This window comes from Neofelis nebulosa, chromosome 3 (genome assembly GCF_028018385.1).
Source record: "Neofelis nebulosa isolate mNeoNeb1 chromosome 3, mNeoNeb1.pri, whole genome shotgun sequence".
Taxonomy (NCBI): Eukaryota; Metazoa; Chordata; class Mammalia; order Carnivora; family Felidae; genus Neofelis; species Neofelis nebulosa.
The window spans coordinates 4,532,301-4,552,451 of record NC_080784.1 but is presented as its reverse complement, the minus strand read 5'-3'; the positions used below and the strand labels follow the sequence as shown (position 1 = coordinate 4,552,451).

The following is a 20,151-nucleotide window of genomic DNA, read 5'->3' as shown; positions in this document are numbered from 1 at the left end:
AAACCTGACTGAGATTTGGTAAGACAAGTTGGGGGGTTCAGTCTGTGCAGCTGTAAATACTTGGTTGAGAGGGTCAGCCCCAATCCTGACTCTGGGGTGCAGGAGGGAAGGAGAGGGACTGTAGGTAGCTAGGCTTCTTTGAGAAGTCCTGAGCCTTCTCTTTCCCCCACCTCCACTTCTACAATAACACAAAAAGCAAGACAATATCTACCTCTGGGTAGAAACTATCACTGGGGCTATGGTTGCCTCCAGGAAATATTTTCCTTCAACCTTTGAGCAGGGCTCGGCAGTCTCTGTGAAAGTCTCCATCCACATTCTCTGACTCTGCCCACCGTTATGATCCCAGCTGTTGTAGTAGGAGAGAGGCACAGGGCGTCAACATGCCATGTTTCTATGTTCCACTTAAACGTTATACATGGACTCTGACATTTTAATTTCATATATTCACTTGTCACAAAATATTATTCAACTTTTGATTTAAAAATGGGAAAACCGGTCTTATACAAAACCAGGCAGTGGGACTGGACCACTGGCATAGTTTGTTGACCTCCATTCCCCATCTAGAGGTTCCTTGCATGCAGAAAGTGCCCCTTGATGTCTGGACCACTTCCTCCTAGTTAATATTGTCTCCAATACACCCATAAGAGGCCAAGCAGTTGCAAGTTTCTCTTTTAGGTAAAATATCATAATCCTCAAAAAGTCTTGTGAGTAAGAACTATCAACTCCACTTTATAAATGAGGGGATTGAAGCTCAGATAAAAACTGATGTTCGTATAAACACAGATGAAAAAGAAGTCTATATACACCTGCACATAACAGATATTTACTAAGTGTATACAATTGTTTTATCTTCAAGTTACTAATTTTAATGTTTCCCATTAAAGCCAAGTTTTCAAGTCCATCACTTCACATAGCTTTATATTCACTGTCTTTATTTATGTGCATATACTTTGCTAACTGGATTCCAAATCTTCTGTTAATTATACTCTCATCATCAGGGATGATGTCACAGAGCAGCGCTGTCTTTGGAAATATAATGTGAGCCCCATACAGTATTTCAAATTTGTAGTCACCTCATTGAAAAGCAAATGCAAAAGAAAAAGTTAATTTTAATGCTATATTTTAATTAACCCAATGTATCCCAGATATTACCATGGCTACACTCAGAGTCTGGCTCCTCAGATCCATAGCTTGGCCTCCTCCCAATGTTGCACAATGTCTCCACTTCCTATTCAAACCCTGAAGCGGTCATCTGGTCCCCCAGTGAAATACACAAAGATGTATGGTAGTTGCCCTTACGTGCACAGTACACAATGAATCTGAGATCACATACAGGTATTTATTTAGTACCAGACTCCATTATATTCCCCATCGCTTCTAACACATGTCACTAAGAGAATGTTTTAGGATGCACTGAGGAAAGTAATTCCTTAACTTTGAAATCAATGTCAAATGGCAGGGACTTCATTTCATTTACATATGGAGAAGATAGAGAATTTGACCGAGATTAAAAAGAAGAAGAAAAGAAAAACCAATTTTGAACACCCCAAGTAAAATGGAGATTCGTTTGCTAGATCGCACACCCGTTAAGGACGATTTATCAGTCACTCGCTTTGTTGCTCCTCAGGACTTTTTGATGGTGCTTAAATGTAGGAAAAAAAGCTCTATAAAAGAGTGAGTGTAAGTATTATTGGGTCTTCTCTTTCCCAAAGTCAGTGCAGAGAATTGTTGAGTGATTTTATGTACTTAATCATTTTTCCTTTGCTTTCATTCAACTTTTATGGTAACTCAAGAGAGCAGTCTTTGCAAAGCCATTTGGGGACCTCATTGGAAAGCAGAGTGCATTTTCAACACCCCCCAACTTTTTAGTCATAACCAAAATCCTAGTAAAAACAAAGATTTTGTTGCCATTTCAATCACAGTGCTCCCAGGACAGATATAAAACATGACCTCCTTTTCCCCTCCTCAGTGACGTGCCTCTGGGTGTTCAAGCTACAGAGTCTCAATATCAGGGTCAGGTGATCATCACGCTCTGATAAATTTGAGCCAGGCCGATTCCAATTCCATCGTTGCAGGAATCTCTGGAGCTCGTCCGAGTAACTGGGCCACTGGGTTCCTGACTTCATTAGGCCTCTGTGATAAATATCAGTGCACTGTGGCGGCTCAGTGAAAAGAATGTGCCATTTCACAGCATCTTGAGTGTGCATTCCTCAGCACCCCATTTCCAGGGTTACTGGGGACCCAGAGTGTGACAGAATGGCCCTTTTCTTTTTTTTTTGCCCCGTTTGAGAAGATTCCATTTTATTTGTGGCCTTGTATTTTACCATATCGTAGCTCTTAATACACAACTTAGTATAAAGATCTGGGAGATTGTTGGCAGAACTGAAGCAAAAAATGTTTCTGTTGTGACTTGATAAAGTAACAATCTCTTGATTAAGAGATTAGCTTAAAACTCCTCGTGCCATTGAGAACACATATTATTAAATTATCTGGCCAAGAGTGTCCAAAAGTCAAATCTTGTCTTTATCTGCAAGATGCCTGATATTAAAAAGATAGAAACATTCATTGTAAGAAAATAGCTTAAGATTTAATTTTTTTAACCGTTTAACTTTTGCATTCAAGACCAGTATTTTCATCCTATTAACTAGAAGAAAATAGTTATGAATCATATTTTCATTTCCTAAGTTTCCGGCCAGAGAGGCAAGTTCTAAGTAAAAATGAAACAATCCTCCAGAGCAGAGGAGTAGAGGCCGTGTGGCCGTTTAACCCTGTAGGCTCAGGAGTCCTACAGGCTGGGTGCCCATGCACAACCCAGTTATGGGTCTGGTGCTCATATCGGTGACTCAGGCTCTCCCCGACTCTGCCCTTTGGCCCCTTCTCATCCTTTGCTTGGCCCAGGCATCTGGCTCCATTACAAACTTCAAAAAAGGTAACATTGGGCAAATTGTTTAAATAGCATGTGCCTCTGTGACTTCCTCACGTAACATGTCACATGGGGACAGGGGTACCTTAACTCACACAGCTGTCACAAGGATTGAATAAGCCAGTGCATGGAAACATGTAAGAGTGAGTGGGGTAAGCAAATACCACACGAGCCTTAGGCTTCTTACCACAGTTCTGTTTCTAGAATAGCATTGGGACAGTTCACTTAATTCCCAAAAGCTGATATTATCTTAAATAAATGTGGATGTTAGAAAAATATATCACTTCAACAAATGTTTACTGAATATGCTCTCTGTGACCAGTTAGCATCAGAAACTTTTCAGTGATCTAGACTCGCATCTCTCTGCCTCCCTTGCAATCTTCCTTTTTATTTTCTCTTTGAAAACTGTGTCGATGTCTTACATGTCTATTATTCTTAGGGTTATATAAGGTAGCTCTCCACGCATTCTCTCTTTTTCCCTTGACAAAAGGGGAACCTGCAGGTTATCAATTATTAAGTGACAGACACAATTATAAGTTTTTTTGACTTAGACCCTGTGTAGCCTCACACCGTCACATGAGACAAAGACATTTCCTTCCCGGCACAGCAGACAGCTTTAGATGTTTTTGTATTTTCTCTTCCTCTCCTTCACTACAGGTGTCCTTGTCTGCACAGGTTTTTTGAACTTCTGGTAAGCCATTTTCCCTCCGTAGATCCCCTTTACTTTAAGCTCTTTGAGGCAATAAACTGGTATCTGCTAAATACATCTGTCTAAATTTATACAATGGCTTTTTTTTAAATGTCACGAAGTGTAGACCACACTGTAATCTGTCCTTTCCAGTTAAATATGAAGCTGCAAGTAGGAGCGGGTTGCTCCTTTGAAGAGCACTATTGTTTTTCAGAGTCCTTCATAATTTAATATCTCATTGTGTGCTCATACTGACCTTGATGTCATTGCCCCTGAAGAGATCTAAGGCCTGAGATGACAGATCCCACATCACTCGCCCTCAGCGGTACCGAACGGGGAAACCAGACTCCTGAGTCTCTGCTTTATTTCAAGTGTTTCTCCCAATTTATTTATTACCTGCTCGGCGATAAAAGAATACTATATAAAGCTGAAAGATGTTGGAGAGTCAGGACGGAAAGCTATCATCGAATTCTGCCTTCTCGGTAATTTGCTGTCAAATGATGCACAGAGCCCTCGGAAAGCACAATCAACGGCGTCCCCTTTGCCAGGGAGCTGATGGCATCGGAGATGTCAGTGTGCTACTGGGAGGCAGGAAATCTACACAGCTGTGATGCACGACCCGCATGTGACACGCAGTCATCTCTAGCATCAGAGGGAAACACACAAACTCGGGAGGGGTTTCCCCAGACAGAGATTTCAGGAGTAGAGGGTCGGCCCTCTGACACTCCGCTTGGTGCCTCGTTCCTTCTCTCTGTGAGTCTGCCGGGTCGCTGGGAACTGGCATTCCGGACATGGCTCCTCGACGCAGTCAAGGATACCGCCTGCCTGGCAAGGTGAAGAGAGGAGACAGAGCACGGGCATCGTGGCAGGTGCTTGGTGCAGGGAGGCGGCGTCGCACTGCCTCCATCCCTCAGGGGCACCTGCTCAGGCACTTGGTACCTCACCGGTTTGAGCCAAACCGAGGGAGGCCAGGAGGCAGAGCTGCAGAAGTAGAAACACTGGGCTGCCTTGCAGGCACCAGTCACAGATGAAAGGCTGGATGCGTTCAGGGGACCTACCATGCAGTAGCACTGGACTTGGACTTCCTGAACCAAGAGAGGGTTTGGAGGAATGAGCCGTGCGGGGGGAGGGCAGCCTGCAGATCCCCTGCAGACCCACTCACAGGCATGAATATGCATGAGGAAGGGGGCCCTGGAAACCCCTAGCTGCCCGCAGCGGATGCGCTGAGTTAGTGGAGAGAACAGGCACCCTTTTGTGTATTCTCCTTACCGTGGTTATCCGTGCCGATATTCAATATAATGTTGTCATCCTTCTTTAGGATTGTTTCCTAATTATAAACCAGGAAGGGAATCACACCCCCTACAAAAACTTACAGTGGCATGTTGGTAAGTCACCTTACAATCATAACAGGTGTTGTGTATTGGCTGGAATCATGTTCATTTGCTTTATCATATCATGAAAAAAAGAAATATCCTCCGAGATTCTAATAGGATAGAAATGAACTTGGAGAGGATGATCTGAAGTTTAATTTGATGCTAATTTCTCTCTGTACACACACATACATTTACACCTATATACACACATAAGCATACACACATACACACACCCACACACCCACAGGCACACACACATACATAAACAAATGTACACACACATATATAAACATACACACATACATACACACCTGCACACCTATACAGGAACACAAACACATATACACATGCACACACACATATGCACACATACACATACAAACATACATACATTCATATATACACATAAACATATAAACACACACATATATATACCCCTACACACATATACAAGAACGTACATGTACATACACGTTTACACACATAAACATACATACACACAGACATATACACACATACACATATACACACACATACACATACCCTTTAACTATATGAATTCTATAGTTTAACTATAGTTTATGAATTCTATATATCTATTTATATATATAGATATATAATAGTATATTTATTTTCAATTTTTAATAAATAGTATATGAATTTAAAAGATTAGTAAGTAAGCAGTCTTTTTTAGATGTTTATAAAATTTCCTTCAAATATTCAATTTGTAAAGCTGATTTATAACAAAAGTAGGCTTCTTTCTTGCCTGTTTATTGATTTATATCATATAATGTTCTCCCTTTATTTTTTTAAACTGTTTTAACATTTGTTTATTTTTGAGAGAGAGACAAGTGTGAATGTGGAAGGGGCAGAGAGAGAGGGAGACACAGAATCTGAAACAGGCTCCAGGCTCTGAGCTGTCAGCACAGAGCCCGTCGCGGGGCTCAAACTCACAGACCGTGAGATCATGACCTGAGCCGAAGTCCAACCCTTAACCGACTGAGCCACCCAGGCGCCCTATAGTGTTCTCCCTTTAAAGTGAGAATGTTTTTTCCAGCATCACTGAGCTATAACTGACATGCCTCGCTGTATTAGTGGAAGGTATACAGCACAATAGTTTGACTTACAGAGTGGGAATGATCTTAAAAGCATATGGTATATCTCACTCCTTAAAGAGATAAAATCTGCCTTGGCCGCCACTTTGTAAGTTAACCAAATATAAACAATTATGGCTGAAATTTTTCTATTAGGTCTCAATATGTTAACCATATGAATTTGGACACTGAAAACTTTCCTATTGAAGACAGAAATTGAAAGCATAGTCGAGTGAAGTGACCAATCTAAACACCGATGTGTGTTGGCTCCCTGCCAAACCACAATCAGAAACAATTCTATTTGTACCTCCAATCAATTTCATCTAAGCAGAACCTATCAGTGACGATAGACACATGGGTTTTCCTGCCTTCTAACCCTTAATATATACGTACGACATAATAGACCTTTTCATTGACCTTATATTTAAAAGATAATTAGCATTTCAAATGACTTTTCTTCATAGAAAATAAGCATTTTGAGAATCGTGTGGTAGGGGGAAGATCTCCTGACCAGAAAGCAAAAACACATGGATTTTCAATACAGTTTTACCAGTAATTGCACTCTGTGAATTTGCACAACTCAGATTTTGTTCACCTATAAGAGGCAGAGAGTGCTAATGGTCCACAAAGTCATGCTAACAAGTAAGTGAAAGTACGTGGCACAAAGCCTGGGAAGCAGGCAGATGCAAGTATAACTTCCTATGTCTTCATGTTAATACAATGACACAGTAGAAGTACACGGTAAGAATTACTACAAAGGACTTCCTTGAGGCACTCGTCCGAATAGGAAGATGCTTGCTAAATTTGATAGAAAAGATTGGATACCTCCTCACTATTATAAATGTCTCGAATTTTTCCATTTGTATTTTTCATCTTTCAGAATATCTGTCTTGGTCACCAGGATCGGACAACCTAATTGCAGTTCGTTTCTCACTGTAAATAAATGATTTCTTTCCTCCAGCAGCAAGTATAGGACCTAAACAGGGCAAATTGCCGAAATTCACACGGTGCAAAGAGGCTTGGCGATTTTAACCTGTAGAGTAAGTTCACAGTATTTATTCTGGGGTGTTACAAGAAGAGGCAAAGCTCACAGAAAGGGAACCTTCCGCTTTCAAGTTTCAGCTTCCTGTACTACCTTTGGGGCTGTGTTTCGCGCTGGCACCCCCAACCTTAGCTGGTAGGTTCCTCCACCATTTTTCTGCTTCCTGTATGGGACACAGTGTTTTTGTTTTGTTTGTTTTGTTTTGTTTTCCACCATTTCTCCCAAACAACCTCTGCCATCGGGCCTTTTACCGATAAGATCATTTGTAAGTTTGCAGAATGTAATTACAGTGCGGGAGAGCGGATGGTGGTGAGCATTGATGGCTCTTGCTATGGTTTATCAGGCATTGCTCACAGTAGGAACATTTTTACCATTTATCAGTCACACTGCTCAAGTTACCCCATGTCTCCCTCTTTTTTTAACCCCCTGCGTGTGCACAACCTGCCAATTTTTTGTTATCTTTCTATGTGGAGGAGGCTGATTTTTCTATCCCCTCCTTAAACCTGGTTCTGGCCTTCCTTTGTGTACGTCCACATCGCTCAGCCAAAGGCTAGCCCTTCATGCCCTTGCCCTGACAATTCAAAGAACCAGAAATAAGATTGGAATCACAGTTAAGGCTTGTTGCTTTGGTTGTTTTAACTACACTCAGGGCACAAATTCTTCAGCAGGATGACGTTTTTCCATTATACTTGTAGGAACCGAAAGAGAAATTTCGCCTTCTAGAACATCCCTCTGTTGTGAACAGTTCTGTAACCTGGGGCTCTGAGCCCTGCTAAATTTAGCCACTAAAGTTGTCCAAAGCCTGTCATGCAAAGATAAGAGTGTCCACATTACTCCCCAGAGCAGCCAGGCAGGGGGGGCCAAGGACAGCAGCCCGCACAGTCAGGAAGTTACCCAGGAGGAAGTTTAGGGATGCACTTCCTTTCAGGAAAGGAAGGAAGGCAATGACTTCCAGTAAACACAAGGGGGGTTGGGCTGGGATGGTGTCACACGGCAGAGACTGAAGGTCCTACTTCTAAAGGATGGATTGTGTTACAAAAGCACCAATGCCTAGGACAGGTCTGGCCTACTCTCCATCCAAGGTACCATAATTCCCTCCTGGGGATACACACCCTTAAAAAGACACTCCTTAAAGAAAAGTTAATTTTACTTAACTTCTTGACTCTCATCAACAAGTCTTTTAAATACAACAGACACAGGACTTTACGGTGATCCATTAGTCCTTCTGACTTCTCTCCGATGGGGCTGAAGTTTGTTTACCGGATAGCAGAGTTTCCTGTCGTTTGCAACTGAGGGTCTTAACAAAACACCCAGAGGTAGATTACCCGTCACAGGAGTGGACCTAGGCCAGCTTAAAAAGCGATCATTACGCTATTAATTTATAGAAAGAGTTAATCAATTAAATGGGCCTTTTAATGGCAAATTCTCAGCTGACCTTCCCTAGGTAGTTGCCAAGCATTCAGCCTGTCCTGGCTGGCTCCCTGGGGTTCTCTTGCCTCAGTCAGTTTGGAAAATCCTTTCCGTTGAAAGCTCCACAACGTTCAGTGTTATTTGTACCTTTAGTGCTGAGCTCTCTTTCCACTCCTTGTCCTCCAGATGCACAGCTCAGCTGACTGTAGCCACAAAGACCAGTTGTTCGCTGCCCTCTCGGAGAATATATCATTGGCATTTTGATTTGGACCTAGAGACAGTGAACAAAATCATTTTTAGTACTATTAAAACTGTAGCTTCCTCATTTTTCACTCAAAATTCCACTTAGAGTAACCATTTTAAATATATTTGAAGATGTTTTTTTCTTTGCACTACATTTTCACCTTTTCTGAAAGTGACTACAGTTATTGCCCAAGGTATATGATTTTTATTGGGTCACATTGTATTTTTATATGAAAGTAAAGTGATTGTTTTTTAATTCTCAATGACTTATGAACATTTCTCCTTACGTTTTCTTTTTAAGAATATGGAGTACAAGTATTAAATAAGCTTTTATCTACAGGACAGTATAGGTAGTATGACAGGGTCAGACAACAGTGAACTACATTTAGAAGTAGGATGTGTGCAATATCTCCATATCGTGTGACATTGTCCCATGATACAGGACAAAGGTGCTGTCATTCATTTTAACTTGGGACTCACCCAGTGAATGTCATGCCACATCAGAGATGCCACTCCAGTCATTTTCTCTAGTGGATTCCCCCTGCTCGTATGATTCTGTCCACCATGAAGTTCACGGAAGGGAGAAATAAGAAATAACAGAATCTCTGTTTTAAGATCGGTTTTGCGTTCATGATTCTACCACCCCATCTGTGTTAGGGAGCTCCAGAGAAACAGGACCAACAAGGCGTGTGTGTGTGTGTGTGTGTGTGTGCGCGCGTGTGCGTGTGTGCATGCGTGCACATGCAGTGAGGGGTTAACTCATATTTTTGGAGGCCAACTGACCCCACCATCTGCTGTCTGCAAGAGGCAGGCCCAGCCTATACCTGGGGGTATAGTTCAGTCCAAGTGCAGAGGCTGAAGCCCCAGCGAGTGGGTGGTAGAACTCCAGTCAGAGGGCTAGAAAAGATGAGATGTCCCAGTTCTCACAGTGAGACAAAGCAAAAGGGATGAATTCCTTCATCCTCCGTCTTTCCTTCTGTTCCGGCCCTCAGAGGATTGGATGATGGGAGGGCAATCTACTGTGCTGAGCCCACTGATTCAAATGCTAATCTCATCCAGAAACCCCCTCAGACACACTCAGAAATGATGTTTCATCTGGGCATCCCATGGCCCAGTCAAGTTGTCACAACGTTAACCATCATGCCTTCCATGGGGTCTTTCTTCCCTTGTGTGTCACAGGACACACTGTCGTGGAGTTGCTGAGGCAACAAGGATCATGCACAATCCCCAATTCCAGGCAGCTGCAGCACGATCTTGGGAACCAAAGATGGTGTCCTGTTTTCGCATGTGGCTTTGGAGTTATATATCAGAAAAAGAATGGAGTTTCAAATGAGCTAGCAAAATAATCTTTAGCTACTACCTTTCATAACACAGGCTAGTTTGATGAATAATTAGTAATTACTATCATTACAGTTATTCAGAAATAGGTATCTATAAATTACTAATGAAACCTGAGGAGGAGGGCTGTAGTCGAGAGAGGCATAGGTTTTTATAGAGGAACAGAGGTAATCACATAGGATACCAAAAGGAGAGTGGAATTTTCCAGAAGGAGAGTGGGAAAGACATTCTAGGTAGAGAGAACAATATATGGGGAAGGCAGTGGTGAGGAGATGGGCACATCACTAAGGGATGCGTCATATGGTGAGAGGCCACAGGCAAGCTTACCAAAGGTTTTGCTGGTCTCACCGAGAACTTGGTATTGAATCATGCAGGTGATGGGGACCATCGAAGGATTTTAAGTAGGAAAGTGGCAATGACCTAAAGATTTTGTTTTCTTTTAGGTAATCCCCAGGGGGGAGTACTGAGGGGTAAGATTGGAAGTTGAAATATGTTAGAAGGAACACAGGAAGATTAGGAAAGGGAGGTTTCAAACAGTAGAAGCAATGGGAATCAGATTGGATGGTTTAGGGTGTGAAGGAGAAGGGAAGAAGGAAACAGGCAGAGAGATCCCTGACTCTGACTCCTGGGTGACATCTGGCTGGATGGGCAGTATTCAGCAGGGCTCTTACTAACCTGACATGTGTGAGATGCTGGGCGAGTGATTTGACTTCTCTGAGCTCCGTGTAAAAATCTTTGACCCTATTAAAGAAATAGGGTCACCTGGGTGGCTCAGTTGGTTGGTTGAGTGTCCCACTCTCACTTCCGGCTCAGATCATGATCGCATGGTTTCCTGGGTTCAAGCCCCACATCAGGCTCTGCACTGATAGTTCATAGTCTGTTAGGGATTCTCTCTCTCTCTACCCCTTCCCCTCATTCTCTCTCTATTTCTCTCTCTCTCTCTCTCTCTCTCTCTCTCTCTCTCTCTCTCTCTCTCTCAAAATGAATAAACATGTTTTTAAAAGTTTGGAAAAATAGGGGCACCTGGGTGGCTCAGTCGGGTAAGCATCCAACTCTGTTTCAGCTCAGGTCATGATCTCGAGGTTTCGTGGGTTTGAGCCCCACATTGGGCTCTACACTGACAGTGCGGAGCCTGCTTGGGATTCTCTTTCTCCCTGTCTCTCTACCCCTCTCCTACTCATGCTGTCTCTGTCTCTCTAAAAATAAATAGATAAACTTAAAAAAATTAAAAAGTTTATAAAAATAATCATGACACTTTACTGGAGTTCTGGAGTCTAAACTCGATAGTATAGTAATGCACATCCCTTGATTTCTAAGTTCCACATCATCAGCCCCAAATTGCTGCACTGCAAGATGAGTCTCCACTGAAGCTTATTGGAACAGGCGTGTTTTGAATTGATCAGACAGACACCAAAACGTAGAGGGACCAGGTCTGAGTGATGACACCATGAATCCTGTTGCTCTGCCATTTGGCACTTCCTGTGTGGATCTGGCTCCAAAGATAGGTTTTCTAAAGTTCCATATTTGCAAATGGTGTCAACCTTCTTTTCAGAATCAGTGTTGCCAGGGGAGTTGTAAGCTAACTTCTATGGCATCTATTGTAAAAAGTCTCTGAATTCACCAACTGCTCTCATTGCATTGGTGCTGGCGGGGTTGGGGGGCAGGTACAGGACAACACAATAAAGTAGCTCCCTCACGTGCCTGCCATCTTGCTGAGAGCTCTGTTATCCAATAAAGTTTTACTGAGTATCTACTTAGTGATGAGACAGCATTGATCAAGTCAAACATGACTGTGCTTCAAGAACAAAGCTAGAGGGGCCCCTGGGTGGCTCAGTCAGTTGAACATCAGACTTTTGATTTCGGCTCAGGTCATGATTCCAGGGTTGTGGGATTGATCCCCACATCAGGCTTCACGCTCAGCATGGATTCTCTCTCTTGGGAATCCTCTCTCATGGGATTCTGTCTCTCTCTCCCTATGCCCCTCTACAGCCCCCTCAAATTAAAAAAAAAAAAAAGAATCAAGTTAGAGCACCAAGAAAATGTCTAAAGTTTGGGACAATGGTGTGCCACAAGACTGATAGGGTGAATGAGATTCTTTTAAGGAGTCAAGTAATAAATTCAAAGCTAGTTTTAACTGCTCTGCTTCCTTAAAGTTTTATAAATTCTTCTGCCATTTATACAGAGAAACACTGCATGGTGAGAGCTGAGGCAGGAAACTACAGAAAAGTAGCATTGAACTTGCTTCCAGGAGACAGACAAAATGCATGTTCTTCATTGTAAACTACTGAAGTGGCAGTCAAGATAAAGATGTTGGAGGATGCCCAGGACAAGGTATCATCTCCTTTACTACATGTATTTGATTCTGCAAAACTATTTAGTCTTTTTTGGTTGATGCATCTTAATATTTTCCAAAGACTTGAGTATATATTCTTTGGAAAGTTCTTCCTAATCTCTTCTTACAACCTGCAGCACTTTCCTCCAAAAGCAGTGAGAATCAGGAAGTCCTTAACAAGATAGTATTCAGGGTATAACTATATAGATTCTGGCTAAACCCACTTAAGCCATGGATGTCCAATTTAGCATAAAACTCTCTGTCCTCAGTGTCAACACTTCACAGTGCATTAGTAAGTTATCAGAAGACTTCATGCATTTTATTACACATGTGTAAACTAGTGTAGATACAAAATGTCATTGTGCTCCCATGTGAGTTATTCATATTCTTAAAGTTTTTTATTGCCAAAAGATTACAATATTTTTTTCCTGGAAGAGGAAAAGAAGAAAGAGAAGGGTATTCTTATCTAGAGAAAGTGGAGAATCTATTACCAAAGAACAAATGCTATCATCTCTCTTGGTTTGATTTTAGGAATGATTTCAGAGGCTCTCTGATTCGCTCCCCTCATTGACCAAGTCTGAAAGCCTGTTCTCTCTTTCCTGTGTGACCTCTATCTCATGCCACAGTTACCCCCAATCCAAACAGATTTTGTCTGAGTGCAAGAAAAAGCTTGTTTTCACCTCTTTGATCTCTTAACGTTGTATGATTGGAAATAATTGCAGGTAACAATTTGGACACTCTAACCTGACTCTTAAGGATCAAAATATGGTAGAGTTCTGGGGTGAATATACATTTAAAGACTACACATTTCTGTACCAGTTGAAGTTAGAGGAATCTCACTCATAGCTTGAAATTTTTATTGGCAAAACAGAAAAGAGGTATTAAGTTTTAAGGACCATGAAATGAAACTGTAACGTCACATTATTATCAAAAAGTGACAGGGGCACCTGGTGGTTTAGTCGGTTGACTGTCCAACTCTTGATTTCAGCTCAGGTCATGATCCCAACATGAACCCCATGTTGGGCTCCACGCTGCTGCTGAAGATTCTCTCTCTCTTACTCTGCCCCTCCCCCACTGGCTCTCTTGCTCTAAAAATTTAAATAAATAAATAAACAAACAAACAAATAAATAAATAAATAGGTAGCAGAATGAGAAGAACACAGAACAACAACAACAAAAATACGTATGCACTTTTCAGAATCCAGTTGGTTTCAACAACTAGCTAAAGATATTGAAAGCAGTATTTTATACCCAAATCTTATGGCCATAAAATTTGAACTTAATATAAAAATAACGTCACTACTTTCTCAGTTTCACCAGTTTCAACTATGAGCCTTTTAATCTGTTTATTTAGTCTCTTATGATAAAACACATTTACCAGATATGCTCTAGATTTCAGGCTGGCCTACACCCAAATAACCTAGTCTATAGTGAAAAAGAGAACATATCTTTTTAGCAGCTCAGGAAGCACATTTAAAGAACTAGAAATAATATCCAAGACTATGAAAGGAAGCTATTGCTGTAACTCAAAGGAAACATTTCATGAGGTCAAGTGGGAAGAGAGAGGCTGACTACAAAACAGGGGTATCAACCTCATCACTATACAGGGAGAGATATTCTCAGCATCAGGATTACAAATACTCATAACAGGGGCTCCTGGGTAGCTCAGTGTGTTGAGCGTCTGACTCTTGGTTTCAACTCAGGTCATGTTCTCAAGGTTTGTGAGATTGAACCCCTTGTTGGGATCTCTGCTGGGATTATCTCTCCCTATCTCTGACCTTCCCCAACGCACTTGCACTCTCTTTCTCTCTCTCTTCCCCCCTCCCAAAATAAATACATAAACATTTAAAAAAATATGTCTTCCAAGCTCAGAGCCTGGAGCCTGCCTCAAATTCTGTGTCTTCCTCTCTCTCTGCCCCTCTCCTGTTCATGCTCTGTCTCTCAGACTCTCAAAAATAAATAAACGTTAAAAAATTAAAAAATATGGGGGCACCTGGGTGGCTCAGTCAGTTGAGCATCCAACTTCGGCGCAGGTCATGATCTCCCAGTTTGTGGGTTCGAGCCCTGTGTCAAGCTCCCCATTTCCTGGAGCCTGCTTTGATTTCTGTGTCTCTCCCTCTCTCTGCCCCTCCCCCACTTGTGCTCTGTCTCTCTCTGTCTCTCAAAAATAAAGAAATGTAAAAAAATTTTTTAATTAAAAAAATATATGTAGGTCTTCCTAATCCATATTTCTATATAAACATTACTCTTTTCCCCATGGTCTCTCCAGTTGATAGATGAAGAAATTGTAGAGCTAAACTTGTTTCAATGTACACATCTTATTTTTAATTGAGGTGGAATTTAATAGGAGCTCCTGATTTGAGAACTCTTTTTCAATCACTTTAAAAAAGTTCATGCATTTAATGTTTTTTGTCTATGTTGAATATACTTCAATGTGTGACCCTCAAATCATGTCTCCCGTTAGTTTTTATGCTTCATCAGCTACTAATCATATTAGCAAATGATCATATTAGAAACAGCATAGCAATTTTTAAAAATAACTCATTCTCCTTTGTTAGACCTTTTAGAATAAATATAAGGCTTTGCTTAAACTTGTTTCTCATTAATCAAGTGATTGGCATGTCCAGGGTCGTCTTGTGCCATGCAGGTCTGACCATCCAGAATACTTGTAACTGAGGCTGTCCAGTCATATGCAAAAGAGCCATGGGCAGAATCGGCTCCTGTTTTCTCCCCTTATTTAGAATTAACCACAAAGTCAGTGCCACTAAGAGAGCTATTTGGAAAACATCCTTTCCTACCTTACAATGGTAATTTCACTGTTGAAAAATGTGAATAAACTTGGAATCCCTCTACAACAGCTCTTTTGCGCTGGCTTGTGAGTTTAGCAAACAACAAGGTAGATTAATCTCCGAGGAATAAAGAGAAGCTAGTAGTGTGGTTATAGTAGAACAGAAATATTGACCCAAAGGTAATTGTTGTCTCGTCGAGGTCCCTGATATTTGTCTGTGGGTGAATATTATAACCTCACTGAAGGACAATCATGGCGGATATGACAGCAAATTCTTTGGAGTTTAAGACGTTGGCTTTGCAAGCATAAAAACCACATTTTCATTAGCAAATCAAGCATCATTGTAACACGTGGAATTATGGAAGATAATTATCTTTCGTTGGTGATTATCTTGAAGCATTAGCATGGCATTTATCACTCTTCTTTTATACGTATATTTACCTATGTGGATATCTGCCAAGAAAGGTTGCTTCAGTCCCTAAGGAATGTTCCAGATAGGAGCTATTTCTTCTTCTTGTTTCCTGTACTGTAAATCTTTGATACATCAGTTGAGAAGAGTTTAATGTCCTAATTTATAAACAAATTAACACCATGCTGTTATTTTGGGTAGTGTACCAGATATCACACTCTAAAAAGTTCTCATTACCTTTTATTTCCTCTCCGTCAGATGAGTACTGTCTGTATCTAAACGGTGTTCTTACTTATGACAAATGCTGAATTATATTCTCCGTTAGGCATTGTGAAATAGAGTTTATAATAAGTTTCGCTCATATGTATTGTCAGTAGTGTGGGCTGAATCGCTGTATGGGTTTTTGCTTGGAGGGTCATAAAATCAGAATGGCCTGCTAAAACTTACTTTTAAGCAATTTCTGTGGAAGGTTGGAGATTTGGGGGCTGAAAAGAATTTGCGAAATAAGGTGAGAACCTGGTGGAGGAAGCATGGCAGTTCTCTCCTTGAGTAGAATTGCTCCTGCTCTAAAGTCTGTACAAGCCTCTTAACTGCCTCATTTGCACGTCTGTACAAGTGTCAACAAGAGCGCCCAGGATTATTGTGAAGCACAAATGGCACATTGTATACAAATACGCTTTTTAAATCGCAAAACTCTACGCACACAGTGGGTACCCTTGTGATTCCTGAGTTGAGCCACATCTCTCAGGGGCTTGCTAATATTCCCGGAGGCTCTTAGATTTAAGGTTTCCTACTTTGTGAAGCAGTAATTTCATTTCGCCCTGATTTTCCACTTTCAGTTTGTAGGTAGTTCACTCCCTAGAGACCCCTGCAGTTGGGTGGTGCCCTTTCTCCTTCAGTACCTTGCAAGCGCGAAACATTTCAGTCTTGTTGGATTAGATTGCAGGTCTGGAAATCAATTTTGAGACTGTGAGACGCGTCGCATTTCACCTTGGAACTGTACTGAAGGAAAGATAGCTAAGTGATATTTGTGCGGTTTGAAAATGCCACGTTTCTCAATTGCCAGAGATATTTGTTAAGTTGTTAGACCTAAATAAATAAAGGCGATTGTTGTAAGGGGTATTGCGAACATTTCTTCTTCCTGTCTAAACTTGTTCATCTTTCTTTATTTGTTGCAATATCAGATACATATTTTTTTTTCTTTTAAGCATTTGCTTATAATTAGCACTACTGAGGAGGTATACAGTCCACCCAACAAGTTCCAAAAGCCCCTTGGGCAGTGATCTAAGGAGAAACAGAGATAAGGGAGCTCCGCACCTAAATAGGCTGAAAACAAAACAAAACAAAAATCAAACAAACAAAAAACCAAAACCACCACAAGGACAGAGGAGCAGCAGGAAGAGAAAGAAGGAAAGGAGAGGAGACTGATTCTCCAGAAGCAAGCTCTCCCCCTACAATTTTAGGTGTTTCTCTGTATTTCAGGTGGAACTTTCCTTTCTGCCCCCAGGCGTCTTTCCTCATACCCACTCCCACGCTTTGGCCTCTTCTCCTTGCCTCCTTCCTCACCACCGGGCTTCCCCCTCTCTCTTCCTCTGTCTTTTCCTTCCATCAACAAATGTTAACAGAGCTCCTACCCTATCATATAACAGGTTGGAGGGATACAATGACTGAGCCAGGGCTCTCCCCTTCAGTGACATCACATTTTATTGTGGGGAAAGCTACCTTTCCAAAAAATGCCCGTTTATGGGACACACACAGCTGTATAACTGGGCACCCAAGCCCCGCCCAGGATGGGAGGGGGTGGAGATGATGAGACAGAACTTCTGGGTTAGGCCACTGCTGTGTGAACGTGCCGGGGGCGGGGGGCATGCACATACGAGGATGCTGATGGCCATAGTGTGAGGTCCAAGGGGGTACTCTGACATTTTTCAATCTTCATGTCCCTTGGCTGACTCACTGGCAACCTGTGAGTTTCCTATCTTTCTCTCTCTTCCAAACCTTTTCTTTCTTCTTCTTCTTCTTCTTCTTTTTTTTTTTTTGTAATTGGATTCAACATACAAAATAATTCTAAATCCATCTTCTCTCCCTGACAGACACATAGCACAGAGAAAGCTACGTGGTAAGCACTCAAAAGTGCTTATTGAAATCCAGCTTGTTGGACTGGATTAGATTCTTTCTATTGAATATCTATTAATGCACAGTATATTAACTTCCCCCTCTATACAGTTTGCCCCAGGGGCAAAAATCCACTAATGTGAAAGCCAATATGGACACAGAATTCTGATCTTTAAACAACACCTGCTCATTTGTTATTTTCCCTCTATTTTATTCCGTCCTTGAAATGAAGAAATCGTTTAATTATCATGTTGGTTTGGAAAAACATGAAGCATCCTTTAAACAGTCAACTTGAAAGATTGTCCCTCTTTTATGTCTTGGAGTTGTAGCAAAATCCTTTCTTAGATGAAATAATCATTGATTTCCTGAAAATACATCTCTTAAAATTTTAGGCATTTTCATACAGTGGAATGGAAGCCTGTGGAGTCACTTGTTCCTTCAAAATTATATCATATTATTTTATTTTTTTAAGTTCATTTATTTACCTTTGACAGGGAGCACAAGCGGGGAAGGTGGCGAATGAGAACCGTGCTGACAGAGTAGAGCCCAATGCAGGGCTTGAAGTCACAAACCTTGAGATCATAACCTGAGCCGAAGTCAGATTCTTTTTTTTTTAATTTTTTTAATGTTTATTTATTTTTAAGAGAGACAGAACCCAAGCTGGGAAGGGGAGAGGGACAGGGAGACACAGAATCTGAAGCAGGCTCCAGGCTCTGAGCTGTCAGCACAGAGCCTGAAGCGGGACTCGAACTCACCAACCATTATTAGATCATGACCTGAGCTGAACTGGCACTCAACCGACTGAGCAAGCCAGGCGTCTCTCCGTCATATTGTTTTATTAAAATTTTTTTTTCAACGTTGTTTTATTTATTTTTGGGACAGAGAGAGACAGAGCATGAACGGGGGAGGGTCAGAGAGCGAGGGAGACACAGAATCGGAAACAGGCTCCAGGCTCCGAGCCATCAGCCCAGAGCCCGACGCGGGGCTCGAACTCACAGACCGCGAGATTGTGACCTGGCTGAAGTCGGACGCTTAACCGACTGCGCCACCCAGGCGCCCCTCCATCATATTGTTTTAATAGAACACATTTGTAGGACTTGGATCTCAGAACTGGCTGAGGGACTATGACAGCACAGAAGGGAAGACCATGCATTAGAGAACAGATTCCCAGGTCTTACCTTGTGACATTCATTCACTTACTGTCAGCTCTGAAATCTGTGCCTCTGAAACCTGCCTGTTGTTCACGTGGCTTAGAGCTTACCCAGAAGCAGAACACATGCCTGTCATCCAGGGTTTGAAAAGTCAATAAATATAGGTGCCTGGGGGGGGCTCAATCAGTTAAGCCTCCGACTTTGGCTCAGGTTTATGGGTTCAAGCCCCGCATCAGGCTCTGTGCTGACAGCTCAGAGCCTGGACTGCTTTGGATTCTGTGTCTCCCTCTCTCTCTGCCTCTCCCCTGCTTGCACTCTGTGTCTCTCTGTCTCTCACTCAAAAATAAATAAACAATATATATATTTTTTAAGTCAATAAATAGGGACGCTTGGCTGGCCTAGTTGATGGAGGATGTGACTCTTTATCTCAGGGTTGGGAGTTTGAGCCCCACATCAGATGTAGAAATTACTTAAGATCTTTAAAAAAATAAAAAAATAATGTAAGACATCAAAGGTAAAATTGTAAAATTAAAAGAGTTTGTGATACAATGTGAAAAGAAAAAGGAATTTTGATTACAGGGCTTAGATGCTCACTGGGAAATTAAAAAAATAATACTTTATTTTTTATTTTTTTAGCGTTTATTTTTGAGAGAGATACTTTATCATCAGGATGAATTTAAATGGAGGCAACTGATAAAAATGTTAGTTTTAAATATTTGCTTCTTTATTCATTTTTATCCCTTATAATCCAACCTGTTCCACTGTCGTCCAATGCTGCCTCCATCAAAGAGAAATTATTTCAAATGGAATATGAAACACTAACATAACACATTTTAACGGAAAATAGGGCTAATCTTTCCTGATAATTACCTTTTCTTTTTACAATCCCTGTTTTGACGGTAAACTTAATTTCATTATTAAACAAAAAGCATAACTTTTGATGTCATTTCTATTCTTCATGGGTCCCTTTAGCATTAGAACCCTGCCATCGTTTTCTCACTGTGTCTGAGTTAGCTTGGAAGGCTAGCCTAAATGTCAGTAACTTGCATTATTTTCATTAGAGCTGGACCATCTATCTTTTACAGTTTCTTATAACTAGCCAGAGAAGAGCCATCACGGAGAATTCATTAAAGAGGGCTCTATCCAGAAAGGATTAGACTAATGCTATCAGGTAGAAAAAAATGTACAACCTATTATGACATCTCTTATGGACTGGCTATTTTCTGTTTGGCTTTTTCAAAATTC

General features: G+C 41.4%; 1 protein-coding gene across 5 annotated transcripts in view; it reads left to right on the top strand.

Annotated features, from left to right (window-relative positions):
- Positions 1-20,151, top strand: part of CSMD1 (CUB and Sushi multiple domains 1) — a 2,016,488-nt gene that overhangs the window by 868,760 nt on the left and 1,127,577 nt on the right. The window lies entirely within an intron of this gene.